This window comes from Mirounga leonina, unplaced genomic scaffold (assembly GCF_011800145.1).
Source record: "Mirounga leonina isolate KUSES-001 unplaced genomic scaffold, KU_Mleo_1.0 Mir_173, whole genome shotgun sequence".
NCBI classification, from domain to species: domain Eukaryota; kingdom Metazoa; phylum Chordata; class Mammalia; order Carnivora; family Phocidae; genus Mirounga; species Mirounga leonina.
In genome coordinates this window covers 18,903,144-18,927,787 of record NW_023270447.1, presented here as the reverse complement: position 1 = coordinate 18,927,787, position 24,644 = coordinate 18,903,144, and the positions used below count along the sequence as shown (strand labels likewise).

Genomic DNA, 24,644 nt, shown 5'->3' with positions numbered 1-24,644 from the left:
GTATTCTCCCACTACAAAACTACAATGGGCAGAAAAAAAAAGAGAGATGAGGAGAAAATGAGAGACAATATAAATAAATCCCCTAGTATCCAAAACTATTTACAAGGTTTGTGTCTTTAATTAAATCATTTTAATGACTTAGGAAAGGACAGAATTTTCTCATCCAAATCACAATGTCACCAAATAAAGTCATCAAAATTACCATTTTGCTAGCACCATCCTCCCCATTTAACCTAATGCCACTACAATCCTAACCTCAAACTTCATACAGCTACAAATGATCTGTACTTCTGCCTTCCTGGAAACCAGTGAAAGGCACACACTCATCTTCATTAACAGGAAGGGGAAAGGAGCTCTTTTAAAGGGCTATTATTTGAGCTGAAGCAAGTTCTAAGGGTATTTAGCATTAAAGTTACTTCCCACCTTTTACAGTCCCTGAATATTGAGTGAGTTCTATTTTCCAAAGTTATGGAACTATACTAATTTTATTTTGGTCAACTGACATTAAATATTAGGAGTCTACACACAAAACAAAAGAAAACAAAACAACTCTCTAACTCCACAGTTTATAGTCCTTAGCTCCTTCTATGGAAGAAACTTTATAAAGAGACCACATCAACCAGATCTGATCACCCTTCCACTATCCCTAATCTATATCCCTGTCACCTTACATGTACAAAGTGAGTTTCTTCCTTCCTCCAAAACAGCTTTCAGAATGCCTTGATATTAACTACCCTAAACCCCTACTTTACTGGAAAGCCCTGGATAGCTCTGATAGCCTCTAACAGCCCCAGCTCCTTAAATTGGCTTTAAGCCTCCTCCCCACTCTCCCTAACTGGACATTTCTGGTTTGTTTCCCACTAATAGCCTACACAAGGCAAGACAGCTCCTCAGACAGACAGCCCTCCAATTGTCCTCTGAAAATACCACACGGATTATCTTCATTTTATTGAACACTTGTGAGGTGTTAGGCATCATGTTAGGCATTACAAACATCATCTTATTTAATCCCTTCAACTAAATGAGATATGATTATACCCATTTTAAGGTTGTAGAAACTGAGACTAAAGAAGTTAAGACACTTGTCCAAGCAAAATCTCACAGCAGAGATAAGATTCTTATGCTTATCTATCTGGCTCAAAAGCTGGTTTACTTTCCACTCTGGCATATTCCCACCCTTGCTGTAGTGTGTGTTCTGATCACTGCTTCTCAACTGCACCATACATATCTGAATCCCACCCAGACTGTAAATCCCAGAGAGAAATTCCCACCTCTATCTTGAAATCTTTCATCATCATCCTAGTCCTTGGCGGATTATCTGCAGCACTGACATGTCTTGCCTATTCTCTGCCCTGTACAGTCTTGTCAGTTTTCTTTTACTCAGTCCCTTCCAACCACAGTGTGATATCCTTGAAAATGGAAATTTCTTTATACTCCTCCCTCACTCTCCAGAGCCTAATGATATAGCTCCCATTTGCTGAGCATACACCTCAGGTACAACAATCCTAAAGTAGATACTATTATTATTGTCATTTTGCAGATAAAGAAACTGAGGCTCAAAGAGATTAAGAAACTTGCCCAAGCCACTCAGCAAGTAAGCAGCAGATGTGATATGCAAACACGGACTGTCTGAATCAAATGCCCCAATATACTATACTGGCTCAAACACACTGTGCCTCACAGAATGTGAATTTATGAAGCATCACTGTGTCGAAGATATTCAACAAGCCTCCAGAAAACATCCCTCTAACCAGTGACTTCAGACAAGGGGCACTGTTTCTTACTCTTTAGTAGGGTAGATTCTAAAACTCAGAATGAGTATATACCACCCCATAAGGTCCCAGACCATTCTCCCATCCTTGCTTGGAGCCATCGGCCCATGTTGGTGGGAGCCAATGATGCTGCCTGTATCTGTACTGGTATTTCTGTGAGATAGAGAGGCAAACTGTTCTTTCCCCAGCAGCCTCGGCAACTTTTAAATACACAGAGGAAAGTAGGAAAAAATAAAAGATATGAGTGTTAATTTTTTTTAAATGGCCTGCAAGGGACTGGGGGAAAGTTTTGCTATCTCTGCAGCAAAAATGGGTTGCTGCTGTGGGAAGAATAACAATTGCTTAAAAATGTTCACAGCTGACCAATTAAGCCAATATATGGAACTCCAGCCAGCTTCTGTGCTCCCCTAAGACATGAAGGTAGCAATGGAAATTAATGAAATCTCTAAGAAGAACTTCTGAGAGTACAAGAATCAAGGCCTGGAAGTCTGGCTACTTTTCCCCACATGTAGAGCTTGCCTTCAGTGCCAATGCTGAAGATCTGGACTTGATAGTATTAAGCTGGCAGGTTTCTTTATATCCAACAGGAAGCATTTTTATTTTATTTTTTTAAGAGTTATTTATTTTAGAGAGAGAAAGAGAGAGGGCACACACACATGAATGGGGGGAGGGGCAGAGAGAAAGGGAGAGGGAGACAGAACTCAAGCAGATTCGTGCTGAGCACAGAGCCTGATGGGGGGCTTGATGGGGGGCTCAATGTGGGATTCAATCTCGTGACCCTGAGATCATGACCTGAGACGAAACCAAGAGTCAGACACTTCATCAACTGAGTTACCCAGGCGCCCCTTTAGGAAGCAATTTTTAAAGAATCTCTTGCAGGGATGCCTGGGTGGCTCAGTTGGCTAAGCATCAGACTCTTGATTTTGGCTCAGGTCATGCTCTCAGGGTCATGAGATTGAGCCCCACGTTGGGCTCCATGCTAGGTGTGGTGTCTGCTTAAGATTCTCTCTCCCCCTCTCTCCTCCCCCCTTGTGCGAATGTTTTTTCTCTCTCTCTCAAATCAAGAAATCAATCAATCTCTTGCAGAAGAGAATACTCTGACAACAGAATACTACTTTTTATGAATCTGAGAAAGGAGGAATAATGACTGTATTATTCACTCATCTCTAGTATCCATGTTAAAATTACTCTATTCTCCCAAGTTCCCAAAGGCAGGTTTCCATCTTCATTTATATTTTGGTTTAAATATCTTTACAGCTCAGGGCCTATGACCCCTACACCTTTACCTACAAAACCTGTGTAGTGGCACACAAAATCCTGTACTTGCACAGTACTTAATAAACCAGTCCTTCCATTTACTCCATCTCAGATGAGGCTCAAAACTACCTTTTGAAGTAGACCCAATGGGTATTACTACAATATATGTTTTGCCTATAAAGAAACTAAAATTTGCTTCAAGTAACACAATTGGCACATGGTTAACCTGGTCCCCACTCCTGGCCCAGGATTCTTTCTACCACATGATACTTCCCAATACTCAGGGCAATTTCCCACCTTTTCTATATTCTGGGTCCACATGTAAACTTTGTAAATCTAAAACCAAGAGCCTCTCTATGAAAGCGATGGACTTCAAACCATACCAACCACACTTAGTTCTATTACAACTACCTAGGGCCATACTAAGAGCCCCCTACTCCAATCCAGAAGCTATAAACACTATAGACAAAAATTTAGTAGACTCAAAGAAATATTTGGATGGTTCTTAAATCTATAGAAGATGAGCAGACATGATAGTTAGACTATCCATTTCAAAAAAAAAAAAAAGGTTAACCTCATGTCACCTGTTTTTCCACAACTGTCATATCGATTGAGAGTATACTAGGTACCTAATACTCCCTTGTACTTATAAAATTTAGGAGCTGTTCTGTCTACCTAATGGACAAACAATCCAGGGTGTACCCAGAAAATATCTGGAATTGGATCTGTCCACCTTGTTCACTGACCTTTTAGTTGGTTATGTAACCCTGGTATCCAGGACCCAGCAGGTCCCTTTCCCCAATTTCTGGGCAATATCTAAGCTCATTAAAGCAGACAAGACTCAAATTTCCAGGCCTTATAAATGGCTGCAATAAGGACATTCTTTTTGTGTCAGCTCAAGCTTGGTTAATCTCCATATCCAATCTAACTCTGGGGTGAAAGAGAAGAATACATTTGTTGCTTTGGGACTGTTTCCCTATTTCTTTAACTGATGGCTGACCTTCCTTATATAAGTGCACCAGCATTTGCAACATTCAGTTTAAGCAGGAAGGCCCTTTCATCTTTGTCCCCTGGCCTTGATCTCTCATCATTATGGTCTGGATGCCTGCTAATCACTAATGATCCCATGGCCCTTTATATAATACTGAGGTATTAGACCAGAACTGATATAAAAATTCCTACTCAGCTAATTACATTCTTTCTGCTTTTCTTGGTTCTCCATATAGTCTCAGCTGGAGTTGAATCTGAACTATTCCCTCAGATTTTAAATCGTTTGCTGGTGGTTTTTGGAAAGCACTTATAAACTCTTCCCTCAAATGAATTCAACTAATTATAACTCAAAAACCCCATGAACTACCTCTTACCCTCTCTCTCTCTCTCTCTTTTCCTTGTCTTTCTATTCCCTTTCCCTATTCTGGTCTTGAATATCATAAGAGTTTAAATTCACTGGGTGAGGAGTTTCATGATTCTGTATTTTGATAGTATATTGTTAACTTATAGCAGTATATAGTGGCTCTATGACACATCTACTTTGGGGTCTATGTTCACAACCAACTACTAAAAATGACAAGTGTTTCGACCCAAAGGTTACATTTAACCTAGAGTCTAAGGATCACTGAATTTTTTGTTAATGGTAAATGCCTTGCTCACAAAATAGAATACAGGTGAAGTTTGGTTTCTTAACTGAGTATAATTCTTTTATATTTCAAGGAACGTGGAGCACAAATTCTGTAGAACTATATAGAGCAATCCTGATTTTAGCTTATGACATCTTGAATTTTTCCTACCCATTTCCATATTCTAGAACTTAAGAGCTTTTGTAATCATAGCAGCAAAACTGAACTCTCATAAAATCCAGATCAACCAAATTCTCGACAACACAACTTTCTGAATATGACTGTATACAATGTACATTAACGGACAATCAAAGAGAATGTATAGCTCCACTGGAATAAGAGTAGCTGCCAAAGGACAGCTGTAGTAGTCATTAAGACTGGAGTTTTACAGAATGTTTACCTGACTTCCATACCTGAGATAAACTGATCATTTCACACACCCAGCACTTGTGCTAAAAGCATATGGTCTCTCATTAAAGCTAGCAGATGATTTTCTTTCACAACAAAGGTATAAACACAACTAGTTTCCTCACTTTTCCAGTTATTCCAGTTTTACAAGATGTTTGGTTTCATAAATAGAGCCTTCTCACTGACTTACTATGGACTATTTGGTAGGACACAGCATCTTTGTTCCTCAGTTTATATAGAATAGGAATAAAACAAAACCCTCCTCCTTCCTAGGAGGACTTCTGTGAGTATATTGATAAATACCTACAAAATGATAAATGCTACTACCTTTCAGCATTTTGAAAGATGTCAACCAAACAAAATATTTTTGGTGTGTGAATTAAAATGCCTCTTACTGATGGTCTCAGATGTTTCCTTGTAAGATAGCGTGTCAAGAACTGGCTTATACATTATCCGTCCTCCAGAACGCACTGACATCGCACTTCATAATAGCTTGGTATGATGATTGCTGTCAAAATCGCCTGCATGGGAACATCCGTGCCCTAGATTGACATAATGTATTAGCGTGACAAAGGACTAAACAACTAAGGACACCGCGCGAAGCCCGACTTTGAGCACTTGGGATAGAGGGGTATGTTACGTGTCAGCTGAAGGGCCTCAACCTTTCTTACGCTTCAACTTAGGAGGAGAATGGAAGTTGCCTGGGGGTCTCGTGGGCGAGGCGGGGAGACCAGAAAGGCAAGCGCCTGCGACAGAAGTAGGAAAAACTTTTTTTTCCGAATTCGAATCCCAGCCAGGGCTAGGCCTTTGGGTCTCCCTTCTCCATGACCACCACACAACGGCACACACTTTGCTGGGAAATGAAAACAAGACGAGGGTCTGGGGGAGCGACCGGCTCCAGACCCGGCTGAGGGGTGGACAGGGTCCCGTCACCTAGGCTTTCGGGCCGCCGCTCTCGCCGCGTCCCCCAGGGCGCGACCCGCCGCCCTCGCGACCTGGACAACTGGAGATCGGGGCACGGCCTCGCGTCGCCAGCAGGCCCGACGCGCCCTCTCCGCGGGTTTGCGGTGGGCAAGACTCCCCTCCCACGCCACCCCGAGCCTGGGTCTGTCGCAAGCCCTCCTCCCCAACTGCGGCGTGAGAAGCAGAGCTACCCGAGCCGCGGGCCCCAACTGCGCACCAAGCCCCCAACGGGGCCGCGGCGACTCCAAGCCTCGCTAATCCCGCTCCCGGAGCTCAGCGAGCCGCGTCCCGCGCTACCGCCTCTACCCCCACCCCCGCCCGGGGAAGCCCCGCTGAGAGGAAGCGACGAGCCGGAGGTGAGCCCCTGCGCACGTGAGCATTCCCGCCCCGAGCAGGGCCCTCTGCCCGGCGGGCACTCTCACCTCAGATGAACAGGCGCTGCCACCTGCGGGAGGAGGACAGCGGGCGGGGAATACTCACACTGGGTCGGGCCGCGCAGGGACCTCGTCGGGAAGGACGCACGGGTTCGAGAGCGGAACCTTAGCAGCCTGAGGCCGCACCGCCTTCTCAGAAGGGAGGCCTCTACCGTCCGGCCTCGGATCTGCAGCTGCCGCGCGCGCGCACGCGCGCGCGCGCCCCAGGCAGCGCCGACCCCGCCCCGCCAGCCTCCTACTTCTCTGTCGGCTCCCACCCCTCCTCTCAGCCCGCGGGTGCAATCGGCGCTCTCCCGGAGACATACGCGAAGCGACATGGAACGCCTTCCACTAAAATGAGCTGTGATATCCTTTTGATGGCTATAATTTATTCCAAATCGTCCTTGGACTGAAACGATCAATTAGCAGCCCGAAACGCACTGTGAAGTAAATTGTCACACCCTCTATTACAGGATGGTTATCATATATTTATAAGGTGTGTTTTCTGCAATCAGAACCAACAAGGTGTTGAGCGATCAGTCATAAACGCACTTCTTCAAAAGAGCGGGAGAGAAGCTCTAGCATTGTGTGGCGAGGAAGAAAATCTTATGACAGTTATTACCTCTCCCACCCTCTGCCCACGTGATATTTCCTCTTGGCATCTAGGAAGTGCAGTGAGGCGAGAGCCCTGCACCAACTCTCCAGGCCACTCGTGTGACCCCTGTGAACAAAAGAGAGACAGCCAAGAGGAGTGGTTTCCTTAGAGGTCAGGCATAAAGATCACTCACTCACTCTCCGTCTCTGTTTTTACCCTCATCCAGGAGAACAGTATCTTACTCTTCCTTCTAAGCTTCTAGCTGAATGTATGCATTCTATACTTAATCTTAAGTGCCTTTTCTTTCTCTGTTATTTAGATGTTATGTACTGTAGAGATTATGCCATGGTGATATAAAGTTTACCCACAGAGAGAACTCTGCATTCTGAATTGGAATCTCTGCCAGAACGCACAAACTCTGAGAAAGTCGTAAGAAATTCTCAGTCTGGTAGACTGTCCTGACCAAGCTATGGAAGCATTGTTATTTTCCTTATAGTCATCCTTTTATGGCCTGGACATGGAAATACATCCAGAACTTCTGAGTTTCCTATAACAAGCTATCATCATATTATCATCCACCAACCACCTATCAATCATTTTTTAGAAGGATTCTGGTTTGTATTGTTTTTCCTTTTGCCTGAAAACCCTAACTCTAAAGCCCAACCTACTCATTATTGTGAGAAAAATTTAGCAGCCAGAAGTATGCCTCTGTGGGCAATAAAGTGACATCTGTGAAGAGTGAGTCACAAGATGGAGTAAGATACAGAGTTTACACCACATTCTTCTTAGGTTAACTACCCTCATGATTTCTGAATGGCCAGGCTTGCCTGCAATGCCAGTCTCTGAAGAATGGACAGAAATCTGGTTGGGCATTTGAGCTGTAAAGGCAGCTGTTGCCATTGGGCTTCCCCCAGCATAAGTGGAGCACCATGTTCCTCTCTTAGAAAGCAAAGGAGCCAGGGACCCTTGCCTCACTTGTTAGTAAAGAGCATAGTAAAGAGCCAGACCCAGCACCTTTACCTTGTAGCTTCTAAAGTTAGTGATTTAATTTGCATTTAACAGCTAATATTTATTGAGCACTTACTCTGTGCCAGGCATTGTGCTTTAAATTATATGCATTACCTTATTTAATCCTATCAACAAACTTATGGGGGAAGTTTCCTCATTTTGCCAATAAGAAAACTGAGATTTGGCAAAATTAAGTAACTTCTCCAAGGGCATACTCCTATTAAGTGATGATCTCAAACCCAGGTCAGTCTCCAGTGCCCATGGTTTTTACCCCAATAACATAATACCTCAAAAATTTAAGATTTTGTCTTAAGATTTTCCTCCAAAAAGATTTTAGAGGAGCTAATGACACAATGACAGTGGTGAATTCTGGAAGAAGAATGAAAGAACAGCTGCTTGCAAAGGAAAGACACAACAGATACATATACCCTCACCAGGTAGGTTACCCCTTTTCTGTTCTATCCTTCCTACATCCCATGATTTCTTTTTCAGAGTTATCACCTGCCATCTGGTGTGCAGCCAAAGAGACCTTTCCCGAGGTCAGTGAGGACTGCTAGGCTTGGGATGGGGGTGGGGGATAGGAGAGATGAACAGACCCCAGAGAAATCACAGCACCCTGGGGAAGAGACTTAAGTGGGAGCCAGAATTGGCCAGAGGCCCTTGTCCCAGACCCCCAGCTCTGAGAATGAAATGTTGCCTCCTGATGGACTTTAAATTACCAACATCGCTAAACTCTCCCTTAATAGACTTGTAAAGATCTGCTTGCTACCTTTTTCCCCCTTCATGTAGAATTTGTAATCAAGAGCCCAATTTTGTCATTTGGAAATACTAATTATCTAATCACGCCATGCTGCATAACGTACTTGTCTGCCCAATTAGCTAGGACAATTATTAAAATTCAGAGGCCTAATTATGTCTCAATTTAATGCTGGCAAACTTGCATACAGAGCAGTAATTAAAATCCTCTCTTTCCCTCTGCCTTTAGGGCAGGGGATGATTAGGCCCTGTCAGGGGGTGTACTGAACCAAACCAGTGAAGCGTATTGTGCAACATGACCCTGCATTGTTAAGTGTGTCAACATATTAACCTGAATTCCCTTCAGCCCCCACATAATCACATTTGGTGGAGGAATAAAGGAGCTAAAACATGAAGCATTTTATTAAAAAAACATAAATTCTTTTTAATTAATGCTATGAGAGTTCTGATGAATTTCATGCTTCCGAGTGCTGGAAGACATAAGACTGGTTCATCTAATTACTAGCAAATTTGCTCTTGTTAAAACTACTTTTTTTTACTCATTTAAAGAAAATGATTTTTTTTTTTTTGGTGGTGTAATAAAAAAAGAAGAAAAGCCTGGCTATTTGGCTTCCAGTAATACAGTTGATTACCAGTTTTGTTTGATGATAGAACACAAGTGAATGTTGACTTCCAAAAGAATCAAACCCAAGACTGGAGGCATTAAAAAAAGCCTAGAATTTAATACTTGAAAGATGTTAATAAAAGTGAAACATTAAAAATCATAATATTGAAACAAATTCAAAATATTTATCTTTTGAGCTTAAAAGTTTGATGTGTGAAATAAAACCAGCATGAGGAGACCAGAGCACTGCACAAATTCCCATTGCTTCAGAAGTCCCTCAGCGTGCAGGAACCCAGACAGTTTTGTCTACTCTGCTAGCATCTCAATCCTCTTCTCTATGAACTAAGGAGAGCCACCAAACCCAGTAAGGCTTCAGAGCTGTCTTCTAAATTTTGGCTTTCACTCATGATGGAATATGTGATACATTATTCATGTATTCAACTAAAAAAAGAAAGCATTCTATCTAAACCAAAAATGAATTGTTCTGGAGAAAGAAGGACTTCTTTCCATTGCTTCTAAACTTCTTGCTGCATGGATAGTTTCTAGAGAGCAAGAGACGCACGAACACACATATACACGGTCACTTGGTTGGACAGAGATTACTCTCAATTGATTTCATTTTGAATCTCATGACAACCTTGTGACACAGTAGGTAAGGCAAGCCAGTTGCCATTTTATTAATTTGGGGCATTTAAAATACTTACGGAAGCTGACTACTCTACACCCCACTTCCATTTAATTATAGGTAGGGCAAGTAGAACTCAGTTCCCCTTGCTTGCTGTTCATTGCATCAGATGGAGTGGCTGTGAATGAGACACCAATGAGGGATTCTTGGTTTAGTAAAATATCTCAAGTTGCGATCAAAGGATAGATAGTATTATAAATAATGATGGAGTCTATATATCAACTCTGGAGGACCTTCTGTCCTTCGATCAATACTTACAACAGGTTTAGTCATATCTGTTTATATTTGGTGCCTTTGCCCGTTTATGTCCTCCTTTAAGTTTTTATATTCTCCAAGATATGTATGATTACATCTGAGTTGGTGGTAGTAAAAGCAGTGTTCCTTCCTCCTACTCTTACTCTGGGTACAATATGGGAAAGAAGATGGTGTTTAGGGACAACTCTGGCTGGTACAGGCCCTCTTACTAACAAAGACAGTGACCACAGGATAGTCTTTACAGGAGATGGTTGGCTGGAGGTAGGACAGGCCCTTTGGCGTTTGTGCTCTAAAACCAGGGGGTAGCTCCTCCCCCAGGCTTCCCGCAGAGTGTGCCCCATGTCTTGAAAATGGCGTTGCTCTGAGTCTCTTTGGATGGCAAACTGAAGTGCAAATCTGTGTTCTGACTTGTTCCTGTGGCTGTCAGCATGTTTTCCTCTTGTCAGCAGCAATTGACTGGTCAGGCTCACCCCTGTACAGCAATTGTAACAGCTCATTGACAGGCTAGTGACCCAGCTGGACCTGATAATGGAAAACTATTGATTTTTGTAGGCTCCACGAATCTAAAATGAACGACCGATGTAATGTCATCAATTGTCTCAGACTCTGATAACCCAAGGGAAAGTTTCAGGGATTGCTTGTATTTCCTGACAATAGTGTTTCAAAATCTCACTAGGAATATGTAAGAAGAACCCCATTTCTTGGGTGTTTTCCTTAAATGACCCCAATTAGATAGGGCTTCGATACCTAGCCTCGCATGTTAAATAAAGTGGGAGTTAGCATTACCAAATTAGCCAAACTGGAACCTGATAGACCATCTAGACAAGATATTTGAGGAGAGGCACTTTGGAAAGGAAATGTTTCAAATGTTTATTATAAAACAAGCTCACAGAAAAGAAAGAAAAAGGTTGGGATTAAACCAAAATATATTGGCTTTCAAAGATCTTAATAGATGAAATTAGGATACAACTTTTAGACTGCTTCTGCTTACCTGAGTTGATTTGTTTGGTAGAAAGAAAGGCTTGAAAATAATGCAGACGTGCCTTGGGTGTGTGTTGGGAGAAGTCACTATTTAGTTTGTTTTTAAAACCCTCTTCTCCTTAGTTGATCATTTCAAAATTCTCAAACATCACTCAGTGTATTCTTCAGAAACAAGAGCTTTCTTTCCGAGCTAAATTAGCAATGGGTTAGAGCTAATTTTGCCCACTAGACAGTCCAGAGGACTCTGTGCTGAGTTATGGATAGAATGTCTGGTAATGTCCTCTGCTGAAGGGAACTTTCTTTAAAAGAAGAAGAAGAAGAGGAAGAAGAGGAAGAAGAGGAAGAAGAGGAAGAAGAAAGAAGAAAGAAGAAAGAAGAAAGAAGAAGAAGAAGAAGAAGGAAGAAGAAAGAAGGAAGGTTATTGATCGTGGCTGCCAACTCGATACATTTAGTTCACAATTCACTTGTGGTGAGAACATAATCATCTTATTGTCCTGATGAAATTCAGACATTCTTAGAAGACAGTTCTGAGGGCTAGATGAAATCATAGAGTACAGAAGTAACCGGGGTGCTTCCTCACCCATTTACTCATAGAGGCGAGAGAGAGAGAGAGAGAGAATGAGAGAGAGAGAGAGAGAAGCTTCAGTGAGGAGCTGGAAAGAACAGACCCCAGAGGTGACAAGTCCAAGTGTGGCTGGGCTCCTAGTCACAGGATGCTGCAATCTTCACACTCTCCTGTAATGGTCCCTTTATGGCCTTTGATTAGCTTCATCCCTTATAACACTACTTTTCTGGTTTCCTAGAGCTATCAAAATCAACATTGCTAACTGTTTGGCTGCCCATTAGTAAAGATACATGAGGTTAAGACCTGAAAGAAATTAAGCTAGACAAAAAAAAAAAAAAAAAAAAAAAAAAATCCACTGGCATTTGGACTTCACTAAATATAAAACACTTGGTGCAGAGAACACAGGATTTGTCTAATTCTGTGACATGTTCTTATGGCCCAGCCAAGGTATCAGCCCCTAAAGGTCAGAGGCTAGGTCTTACATGTTTTGGGGTTCTTCAGAGTGGCTGTCACAAGGTCTTACATGTCACAGACACAATAGCCACTGAAAAAAGAGGCAAAAAGCTACTTTTTAGTATAGAAGGATGAAGGTCAGCATTTTCCAGGCTATAATAGATTTAGGAGAAATCAGTGGTGCCTGTCCATGTGCCTGTCTGCAGGTTCGTGCCAGTCTGTGAAGAAGTTTCACGTGTCTCTGGTAAATATATGAACAAAACTAAATAAGTGCAATTTTATATATCAAAACTAAATCTTTTAGAAATTCTAAAATTATATCTTTATGTGGTGTTGAACACTGTTTCTTTTCACAAATAATTATGATTGTAGGTGAAAGATGCTTTTAATTCATATCCTCACTTGACAAGGCAAAATAAAAGTGGGCAAAATCATTCATTGGTCCCAGTAGCTTAAAAATTACACTTCTGTGAAAGCCAAAGGGATAAGTGAATCAAATAACTTATTCATATACCTTACTAAAATTAAAACAATTACAGGATTATGACTGTCAATAAATAGAAGTGTTTGTGACTAAGACACATAGCACTGGGGCACCTGGGTGCCTCAGTCAGTTGAGTGTCTGCCTTCTGCTCAGGTCATGATCCCAGGGTCCTGGGGCAGCTCCCCATAGCATCGCATCAGGCTCCCTGCTCAGCGGGAAGTCTGCTTCTCCCTCTTCCTCTGGCGCCCCTCCCCCCACCGCTCATGCTCTCTCACTCTCTCTCAAATAAATAAAATCTTAAAAAAAAAAAAAAGACACACAGCACTAATTGTGATATAAGTGGACCACACTGGACTAAGATCAAGTCATTTGGGGCTTCTGTTAGTTTCTCTTCTATTTTCTTTTTCTTTTCCTTTTTTTTTTTTTTTAAAGATTTTATTTATTTATTTGAGACAGAATGAGAGAGAGAGAGAGCATGTGAGAGGGGGGAGGGTCAGAGGGAGAAGCAGGCTCCCTGCCGAGCAGGAAGCCCGATGCGGGACTCGATCCCGGGACTCCAGGATCATGACCTGAGCCGAAGGCAGTCGCTTAACCAACTGAGCCACCCAGGCGCCCCTCTCTTCTATTTTCTATCTTTACAAACAAGTTATGGATTTTTAAACCCAAATCTGTGATTTGATTGAAATGCCAAAAAATATGATCTTAGTCATCATAATTTTAACTTCAAGATAATCTTTTCTGACAACATGATTCTTACCTCCAGCTCTATGCAATGTCAGGTCTGTTGCAAGCAGCAGCTCCACAGAAATGATGCCATTTGGAGGAGAAAATAATTTTGTTTCTTTGTTTTTTAATTTGATTTATAAAGTACATATTTAAATCCATACTACGTGCTTTGCTGTGCTTTATAACTTGTACTGTAGATTTAATGTATTAAGCATCTTCCCTCCAATAATCAATCGTAACATTAAGAATAATAAAGGATTAATAACTCTGGGTCCACTATCACCTCTATTTTAACCTCTGCCTCTTATCTTTCAGAATGCTTTAGGTTGCAAATAAAAGTCATTCCACAAAACAGAAGGGCAAAAATCTCATGGTCCCTCCATTTGTGACAACATGGATGAAACTTGAGGGCATTATACTACGTAAACTAAGTCAGACAGAGAAAGACAAACATTATATGATCTCACTTGTATATGAAACTAAAAAACCAAACTCATAGAAACAGAGAGCAGATTGGTGGTTGCCAGAGGTGGGGGGTCAGAAGTGGGGAAAATAGGTGAAGGTAGTCAAAAGGTATAAACTCTGGGGATGTAATATCTAGCTAACAATACTTAATTGTGTATTTGAGTGTTGCTCAGAGAATAAATTTAAAAGTTCTCATCACAAGAAAGGAACGTTTTGAAACCATGTGATAGATGTTAACCTAACATATTGTGGCAATAATTTTGCAATATAACAACATAATAAATCATTATATTGTATATCTTAAACTAATATAATGTTATATGTCAGTTATATCTCAATAAAATGGCAGGGGAGGGGAATCTTGTGGTTCCCGGGTTGACTGATTTAATATCTCAGTAATATCATCAAGGACCCAGGTTTTTTTTTCTATATTTCTCTTCAGCCATGTCAGCATGTTGGCTTCTCCTTTTATGTCTTTCCTTCATGGTGGCAATATGGCCACGTAGTTCCATGTGTCACATACAGATAATGTTCAGCATCAGTAAAAGGAAACATTCCTCTATTGTATCCTTTTTAAGGCCTGATGAACACCTTCCCAAAAGTCTGACTTTACCTCAAGCCTCTTCCAGAGTAGTGTCACAGGCCTAGTGGGGCAAGAGGAATAGACTTATCATGACTGGATTATTAACTAGTCTTTATCCATCCTCTGGGAATAGAGAAGGGCACAGCTTCCCCTAAAGGATACCAAGCCTGAAAATAAATTAGCTGGAAAAAACGTAAGTTTCTCATAACAAGGAAGAGAACAGGATACATAAACTTAGAAAAACTATTTTGATGACATTCCATCTTAGAATCTAGCCATCATGTAAGAAGTTCAAATACTCTGAGGACACCATACTAAAGGAAGCCTGAGCTTAAAGAAGGCACCAGACAAGCAAGTGAATGAGACCTTCTTGGACCTTCCGGGTCTGTTCAAGTGGATGCAGCCAAGTCAATAATCTAAGACAAAGGAGCAGAACTGCTCAACCAATCCCTGCCGAAACTCTTGACCCAAAGAATCTTGAGATGAAATGGTTGTTATTTTAAGCCTCTAAGATTTGGAGTAGCAATAGATAACTAGAACATCCCATAAGATGACACAATTCAAATATAAAGGGGCTAATAGGTTGTAATTAAAAGATGAAAATGAATATACCATGAAAACAGTAAGCATATGAAAACTGGGATTACTACATTAATATCAGACCAAAATAGACTTCAAGACAAGGAGTCTTACCAGAGATAATGAATAATAACTTATAATAATAAAACAGCCAATTAATCAGAAAGACATTACAATTAATGAGTATATGTATCTAAATCAGCTTCAAAATACATTAAGTAAAAGCTGACAGAAATAAGGAAATAGATAATTCAGAATTATAATTAAAGATTATAATGCCCCCCAACAACTAGACGCCCCCAGATCACTAAGAATATAGAAGAACTGAACAACACAATCAACCACCTTGACATAATTGACATTTATAGAATGCTATGCCAAACAACTGCAGAATACACGTTATTTTCAAGGATACATAAAATGTTCACCAAGATAGACCATATGCCAGGCAATAAAATATGTCTCAATAAATTTGAATAGACTGAAATCATACAAAGTATGTTTTCTGACCACAAAAGATGAAATTAGAAGGGCACCTGGGTGGCTCAGTTGTTAAGTCTGCCTTCAGCTCAGGTCATGATCTCAGAGTCCTGGGATCGAGCCCCACATCGGGCTCTCTGCTCTGAGGGAAGCCTGCTTCTCCCTCTCCCACTCTCCCTGGTTGTGTTCTCTCTCTTGCTGTCTCTCTCTCTGTCAGATAAATAAATAAAATCTTAAAAAAAAAAAAAAAAAAAACGAAATTAGAAATCAATGACAATGGGAGATATTTCAAAAAGCCCCCAAATGTTTGGAAATTAAATAACACACTTCTACTAACCCATGGTCAAAGAAGAAATCAAAAGGAAAATTAGAAAATATTTTGAACTGGATGATAATGAAAATAAGGGTTTAAAATCAATTATCTAAGTTTCTCCTTTAGGAAAGTGGGAAAAGATGAGCAAATTAAATCTAGGGTAAGTAGTTTTATTTAGGAAATACTAAAGAAAATGACAAAAGCAGAAATCAATAACAGAAAAATAAAATAGAGAAAATTAACAAAGCCAACATTTGGCTCTTTGAAAAAAATTCATTGATAAAACTCTAGCTAAGCTGACCAAGAAAAAAGAAAAAACACAAATTTAAGATATCAGGAATGAAACAGGGAATATCACTGCAGATCCCATAAATATCAAAAGGATAGTAAGGACGTATTATGAACAACCATTAAGACTTTGTATTTAACAACATAAATGAAATGGAAAAATTTCTTTAAAAAGCTTATCAAAACTGATGTGCAATAAAATAGAAAATTTGAATATCTTATATCTATCCAAGAAGTTGAATTATTACAAAAATGGTGTCACTGATGAATTCCATCATATCTTAAAAATAATGATATCAATCTTTTTTTTTTAAGATTTTATTTATTTGTTTTGACAGAGAGACAGAGAAACAGCGCGAGAGGGAACACAAAGAGGGGGAGTAGGAGAGGGAGAAGCAGGCTTCCTGCTGAGCAAAGAGCCCTATCGTGGGGCTCAATCCCAGGACCCGGGGACCATGACCTGAGCTGAAGGCAGACAGTTAACGACTGAGCCACCCAGGCGCCCCTAATGATATCAATCTTAAAATAGAGGAGAAATCATTTCCAAATTCCTTTTATAAGACCAACATAACTGATGCCAAAACTTTAAAAGACATTAGATATAAAGTTACAAACTAGATACCCCTTATGAACACAGATAAAAAACTCATTAACAAAATATTAACAAATTAAATCCAGAAATAGATAGAAAGGATGCATATTATCACCAAGCAAAATTTATCCCAGGAATTCAAAGTTAGCCTGTCATTTGAAAATCAATGTAATTCAGCACATTAACAAAATAAATGAGAAAAAAAAAAACATTTAAACATCTCAATATATACAGAAAAAGCATTTGATAAAATTTAACCCACATTCATACTAAAAATTTTCAGCAAACTAACTATAGCAACTATTGTGATATAAGAAATATATATTTTGGTTTTCACCCACGGTTCTTGGCACAGAATCTTTGCAACACTTGTAATTTCTTAAGTGATAAGAGCATAAGGGCATCTTTTGTTACATATTTAATTTTTGTTCCCAGTTCCTCAAATAGCTCCAGAGCATAAAGGTGAAATGAGTGTATTTTGTTATTCAAAATACTTTTGACCACATCTGAGTTTATGTTAATGAGGCAATTTTTGGAAAGTCCTTAGATAACCACTGGATGAGGGCTGGTTGCCAGGGAACCAACCATGTGTTTAGAGGGTTGGAACTTTCAATCTCCCACACCTATCCCCACCCCCCACCTCCAGGGAGGGAAGAGGGTCTGGAGTTTAAATCATTCACCAATGGCCAATGCATTCAATCAATCATGCCTACATAATGAAGCCTCCATAAAAATTCCAAAGCATGGGGGATTGGGAGTATGTGTGTGTGGAGGGGGATTGGAGACCTCTACAAAATTCACCAGGTTGGTGAACACATGGAGGTACTGAGAGGGCAGTGTACCCAGAGAGAGCATGGAAGCTTTACACCTCTTCCCCCATACCTTTCCTTATGCATTTTTTTCCATCTGACTAATCCTGAGCTGTATCCTTTTATAATAAATGGGTAATGTAGTAAGTTTCCTGAGTTCTGTGAGCCATTTCAGTGAATTATCAAACCTGAGCAGAGGGTTGATGGGAGCTCCAATTTATAGCTGGTCAGTCAGATGCACAGATGATAACCTTGTACTTAATAACTGACATCTGAAGTAGGGGCAGATAGTAAACAGTGTCAGAATTGAGTTAAGTTATAGGACACCCAGCTGGTATCTGAAGAATCAGAGAATTGCTAAGTGTAAGGAAAAATCCATACACATATTTGGTAATTAGAATTGTCAGAAGTGAAGTAATGAGAGTATTCTGTGGATAAACAGAACACAGAAGTATTTTTCCGGTAGAGTATCTACGAAAAATAGCTAACATCATACAAAATGGTAGTATGTTGAATACTTTCTTTGGAAGATTGGGAATAAGGCCACAATGCCCACTCTTCTTATAACATGGCTCTGGAGTTCCTAAGAGGGCAATACAACAAGGGGGAGAAAAGCATAAAGATTTGAAAGAAAGGAATATAAATAGCTTTGTCATCTCTATTTGTAGATGAATTTAATTGATTACTAAGTTAACAAGTACAATGGTTAGTTTTATGGGTCAACTTGGCTGGGAAATGGTATTCAGATATTTAGTCCAACATTATTCTGGATGTTTCTGTAAGGGTATTTTTGGGTAAAATTAACATTTAAATCAGTGGATGTTGAGGGGCAGCTGGCTGGCTCAGTTGGTAGAGCATGCAACTCTTGATCTCAGGGTCCTGAGTTCAAGTCCCACATTGGGTATAGAGCCTACTTCAAAAAATAATAAATAAATAAATTGGTGTATGTTGAGATTGCCCTCCATAATGTGGGTGGGCCTCATCCAAGCAGTTGAAGACCTGAATAGACCAAAAGACTGATCTTCCCCAAACAAGAAGGAATTCTGCCAGAAGATGGTCTTCAGACCTGACATGCAACATTAGCTCTTCCCTGGGTCTTTATCCTGGTGGTCCAACTTGCAGATTTTGGACTTGCCAGCCTCCATAATCATGTGAGCCAATTTCTTAAAATGAATTTCTCTATATATATGTACACCTGATTGATTCTGTTTCTCTGGAGAACACTATTACAACTAAATAGAAAGATACAAGTTCAAAATATAAAAATCAATTGTACAGTTGACCCTTAAATAACATGGGTTTGAACTGTGTGGGTCCAGTTATATGCAGTACTATAAATGTATTTTCTCTTCCTTATGATTTTCTTAGTAACATTTTATTTTCTTTAACTTTCTTTATTGTAAAAAAAAGTATATAGTGCATATAATATACAAAATATATGTTAATTGACTGTTTATGTTATTGGCACAGCTTCTAGTCAACAGTAGGCTATTAGTAGTTAAATTTTGGGGGAGTCATTGACCCTAACCCTTGCATTGTTCAAGGGTCAACTGTATTTCCTTTGTTTCTATATACTAGCAGAAAACAATTAGAAAATGAAATATTTAAAAATTCCATTTATAATAGCATCAAATAACATAAAATTTAGTAACTGAGTAATAAATTTAACAAAATGTATGTGAGCACTCTGTCTACATTGAAAACTAGTAAACACTGCTAAAACAAATTAAATAAGGCCTGGATAAATAAGGAGGCATTTCACATTTATGAACTGGTAGACTCAATGCTCTTAAGGTGTCAATTCTCCCAAGATTGATCTATAGATTCAATATAATCCCAATCATAATGCCAGATTTTTAAAATAGAAATTGATTCCTTGATTCTAAAAGTTATATGAAAATGCAAAGGACCTACAGTGTCTAAAACAATCTTGAAAAAGAGCAATACTGGAAGACTTAAATTATCTGACTTTATGACTTACTACATATAAAGCTACATTAATAAAGGACAGTATAGTATTGTTATAAGCATAGACAATTAAACTGAAGAGAGTCTTAAAAATAGAGTCATATATAAGGTCATTTGATTTTTGGGGCACCTGGGTGGCTCAGTTGGTTAAGCGACTGCCTTCGGCTCAGGTCATGATCCTGGAGTCCCAGGATCGAGTCCCGCATCGGGCTCCCTGCTCGGCAGGGAGTCTGCTTCTCCCTCTGACCCTCCTCCCTCTCATGCTCTCTGTCTCTCATTCTCTCTCTCTCATAAATAAATAAAATCTTTAAAAAAAAAAAAAGGTCATTTGATTTTCAAAGAAGGTCACAAGGTAATTCAATTGATAAAAATAGTCTTTTCAATAATTTAGTTCCTTGGAGGAAAAGTTGATTTCAGAGCAGGGGCAAGAATAGTAAAAGGGGCTCATAGTGGGCTAGAGTTTCAATGTGTTCCATGGGACAGGTGATTATTGTCCTTCTCCTGGCTGTGTTCCACTCTGCCTCCCGGGGCAGTAAAGCACTTCTGCTCTTTTCCCCAAGTTTCACAGAGCCTCTTGGGAAGAGAGCCCTGGGTGAGGGGTAAGTCTTTCTCCACAGGGCGCCCAGGCATGAGTTGTGAAGTGTTGTGAGGAACCAAGATAAACCTGCTCATCTCCTAAACTCTGCAGCTCTCAGGAAGCAGGGGCTGGACCAACATCTTTACATTATCCAAGGAGGTAATTCTTTAGTAGCTAACAAAGGAGACAGGAAGACTGACTTCTAATCTCAGTTTTGCCATTAAATGTTATCTTAAGGCCACAGTGATGCAGCCCAATCCAATTCCAAATGCTTTGAGAAGAATGTGCATCATTATGGAAAGCTTTTGTTTGAGAGGCAGAGGGCACTTACACCTCAGAACACATAGGAATACTCTTTAAACTCCTCTTTGTCTACTACACTCAGACCTCCTTTCTTCCCCCTCCCCTCAGACTCCTAGAGCTCTGGGCTGTGGCTCTCTCCTCACTTGCCTTACCTCCAGGGCCTGTTTGGGGGCTCTGTGTTTTTTCCCAGGTGGAGTGATCCAGCCTCCTTTAGTTCCTATCATTTCACCTCCAGGCCCAGCAGTGGTGAAAGGTCCAGTAGTAACAAGCAAAATCAAGTTGGTAAGGAGAGAAAACACTTTGAATTTAATATACATACGTATATATTTTAATCCTGGCACATACACACATAACGCTGAGCAAGTCATTTTCTTCCCTGGCCCGAGAATCTTTGCCCTCCCCTTCTTCTTCTCCTCGTGCCCTCCTCTCTCCCCTTTTCAGGTCACTTTATGTGAAGGCCCCACCACCTCCACTTAATACCTCACTCCAAATCAAGAACTCCTGCCATAGCAATGCTGGGCCCTTCTTCCCCTAAGAAGGAGATATGGTCTTCTGAGAATAATTTCTATCCTTGAGAACACCAGTCAGCACTTTATACAATTCAGGGGGAGAAAACAGAAATGACAAACACTTCAGAAATCACTCATATTAAATATGCCCTTAACAGCATAAATTTTTTCTCAGCTGGCCTTAAGCCTAACCTTATTCTCAGTCTCCATGGAAAGTCTGGCCTTCACACTTTCTCTATTTGTCACAATAAAAGGCAAAGGATTTCTCTAAAATTTCCAATATACAGGTTTTTCTGAGACCCACTCAGTCCCTGAAGGTTTGTTTTTTGTTTTGTTTTTTAAAAGCATGGGCTAATGGGACACCTGGCTGGCTCAGTCAGTGGAGCGTGCCACTCTTGATCTCGGGGTTGTGGGTTCAAGCCCCATGTTGGGTGTAGAGATTACTTAAAAATTAAAAAAAAAAGCTTTATAATAAAATAAAAAATTTTTAAAAATAAAAATAAAAAAACCTGGGCTGATGACCAAAACTTAGGGGGATGAGGGGCAGAGGGACAGGAAGCAGAGGACTCTGTCACAAACAGTTCTTTTTAGTTATGCATATGTTGGAAACTTCTTTGTTTACAAAAAGCAGGCCCTAGTCAATTTATGCCCTTTCTGTTTAGAAGTAACAACCCAACTTATTTGGCACAGGAGTCCTTGGTCTCTCACAATTAGGCCATGCTGTTCATAGCTTTGGCAACTTTCAACAAGATTCCCACTTCACTGTTAAATACCTGTTCTTACCTTGGAGCTTTTCAAGCTGGTAAAATTGTCTGAGGTTCGTTAAGGGTGTGTTAGAGGCATCCCTGCATTTACAGGTCAACAAATTGAGTTAGCACGAATTTGAGCCCCATACAGTTGCTGAGCAGACCTAACGAACATTTCCTTCACAAAGGAAAAAAAAAAATCAATTATTTTCACATCATTTACTATTTACTTTGTAAAGTATCTCCGCAAATCACCAAATTGCCAAAATGTTTTTAAACCCGGACAAGGGCTTGGAATTTTAAATAAGGTGGTCAAAGAAGGCCTTGCAGAAAAGGTAACATTTGAGTAAAGACTTGAAGGAAGTGAGAAAGAGAGCCATGTAGGAATCCTGGGGGAAAGCATCCAAAGCAAAAGGAACAGCAATGTACAGGTGTGAGATAGGAACGTGCGTGGGGTGTTCAAAAAGCCACAAAGTGGCCAGAATGCTGGAGTGGAAAAGGAGGCAGACAGATGTTGGGGATGGAGGATAGAGGCAGATCACATAAAGAGTTATTGTAAATTAGTTTCCCTTGACATTTGCTTAAAGTAAGATTGGAAGTCACTGGAGGATTTTAAACAGAAAAAATGGTGTCATATGACTTGTGTTTTAATAGCATCACATGAATGCTATGTTGCAAATAGGCTGAAAGAGGTCAAGAGTAGAGAAAAGTTAGAAGCCTGTTGTGATAAACCAGGTGAAAAATGATGGTGATTTTGATCAGGATAGAAACAATTAAGAGAGGGTTAAATTCTGGATGAATTTTTTGCCTAACTTTTTTAAGAGGTAATTTATATAGAATGAAATATATCCATTTAAGTGTGCATTTCTATATATTTTGACCATTTTGTGTAACCACTACCACAATCAAGATACAGGAATTTTATCACCCAAAAAAAGTTTCCTTGTGTCCCTTTGAAGTCAAAGTGTCCCACCTCCAACCCAAGCAACCACCAACCTGCCTTCAGTCACTATATGTTAGATTTGTATTTTCTATAGTTTCATATAAACTGGAACAATACCTTATTTTCTTTTTTGTGTCTGGCTTCTTTCACTCAGCTTGTTTTTGAAGTTTACTTGTGTTTATGCATGTATCAGTAGTTCACTCTTTTTTATCGCTGAGCATTATTCCATTGTTTGGATAAACCCCAGTTTATTCAATACTGTTATTTCCAGCTTTGGTTTATAATGCATAAAGCTGCTATACATACTTATGTACAAGCCTTTGTGTGGATATAGGTTTTTCTCTTGAAATACCCAGGGATGTGATTGTCATGTTAAGTAAGGATATACTTAATTTTTTAAAAAGATTTTATTTATTTATTTGAGAGGGAGAGAATGAGAGCATTAGAAGGGGGAGGGTCAGAGGGAGAAGCAGACTCCCTGCTGAGCAGGGAGCCCGATGCGGGACTTGATCCTGGGACTCCAGGATCATGACCTGAGCCGAAGGCACTTTCTTAACCAACTGAGCCACCCAGGCGCCCAGCATATATTTAATTTTATAAGAAACTACCAAAATGTTTTCCAAAGTGTTTGTATCATTTTACATTCTCACCAACAGTGAGAGTTTCGGTTGCTCTTGGCCAACATTTATTGCCAGTCTTTAATTTTAGCCATTTTGATGAATGTATAGTATGTGTGGTTTGGAAACATTTGCTGAACAAATTCTTTGACACTCCCTCCCATCAAAAGGTGGAGTCTTATTCCCATCTCCTTGAATGCGGCTGGATTTAGTGACTCCCTTTTCATCTCTTATTTTGTAATTTATTTATGGAAATATAGTTCACATACATAAAATTCACCATTTTAAAGTTTACAATTCAGTGGATTTTAGTATACTCACAGTAATTCGAGAACATTTCTGTCACATCTAAAAGAACCTCCATATCTATTAGCAGTCACTCCCATTTCCTGTTCTTCCTTCTGCACAGCCCCTCCCCTCAATTCCCTGGCAGCCACCAATCTACTTTCTGTCTCTATGGATTTGGCTATTCTGCAGATTTGCCTATTCTGCAGACTTCATACAGGGAATCATGCAATATTTGGCCTTTTATGTCTGGCTTCTTTCATTAGCATCATATTTTCAAGATCTATCCACGTTTAAGCATGTGTTAGTATTTCCTTTGTTCTTATGGGTATTATTTTATTGTACAGATATACCACATTTTGTTTATCCATTCATCAGTTGGTGGATATTTGGGTTGCTTCTACGTTTTGGCTATTATGAATAGTGCTACTATAAAAATTAATGTGCAAATTTTTGTGTGAACATGTTTTCAATTCTTCATTTTTGAGCAACTGCCAAACTGTTTTCCAAAGTGGCCATACCATTTTACAATCCCACCAGTGATATATAAAGGTTCCAACTTCTCCACATCCTTACCAACACATTTTATGGTCTTTTATTACAGCCATCTTAGTGGGTGTGAAGTGGTATCTCACTGTGGTTTTGGTTTGCATTTCCCTAATGACTGATGATGTTGAGCATGTTTTAATGTGCTTATTGGCCATTTAAAAATCTTTGGAGAAATATCTACTCAAATTTTTTGCCTGTTTCTAAATTGGGTTATTATTGAAGTGTAAGAGAACTTTATATATTTTGGATACTAGATCCTTATGAGATACATGATTTGCAACCATTTTCTCCCACTCTGTAGGTTGTCTTTTCACTTTCTTGATAGTGTCCTTTGATTCAAAAGCTTTTAATTCATTGAAGTCCAATTTATGTTTTTTCTTTTGTTGCTTATGTTTTGTTATGTCTAAGAAACTGTTGCCTAATCCAGTGTCACCAAGATTTATACCTGTGTTTTTTCTAAGATTTTTTTGGTTTAGCTCTGAAAACATTTCGGTTGT

General features: G+C 39.8%; 1 long non-coding RNA gene across 7 annotated transcripts in view; it reads right to left on the bottom strand.

Annotated features, from left to right (window-relative positions):
- LOC118019159 overlaps positions 1–8,101 on the bottom strand; it is a 63,758-nt gene extending 55,657 nt beyond the window's left edge. Inside the window, exons 1-2 of one of the 7 annotated variants that reach the window (XR_004681590.1) lie at positions 6,439–8,101; positions 5,449–5,595 (exon numbers count right to left, since the gene is read on the bottom strand). This is a non-coding gene — a long non-coding RNA (uncharacterized LOC118019159). The remainder of the gene's footprint in view (positions 1–5,448; positions 5,596–6,438) is intronic. The other 6 variants (XR_004681592.1, XR_004681591.1, XR_004681589.1 and 3 more) reach the window with 6 other exon arrangements.
- Between the last annotated feature and the right edge of the window lie 16,543 nt (positions 8,102–24,644).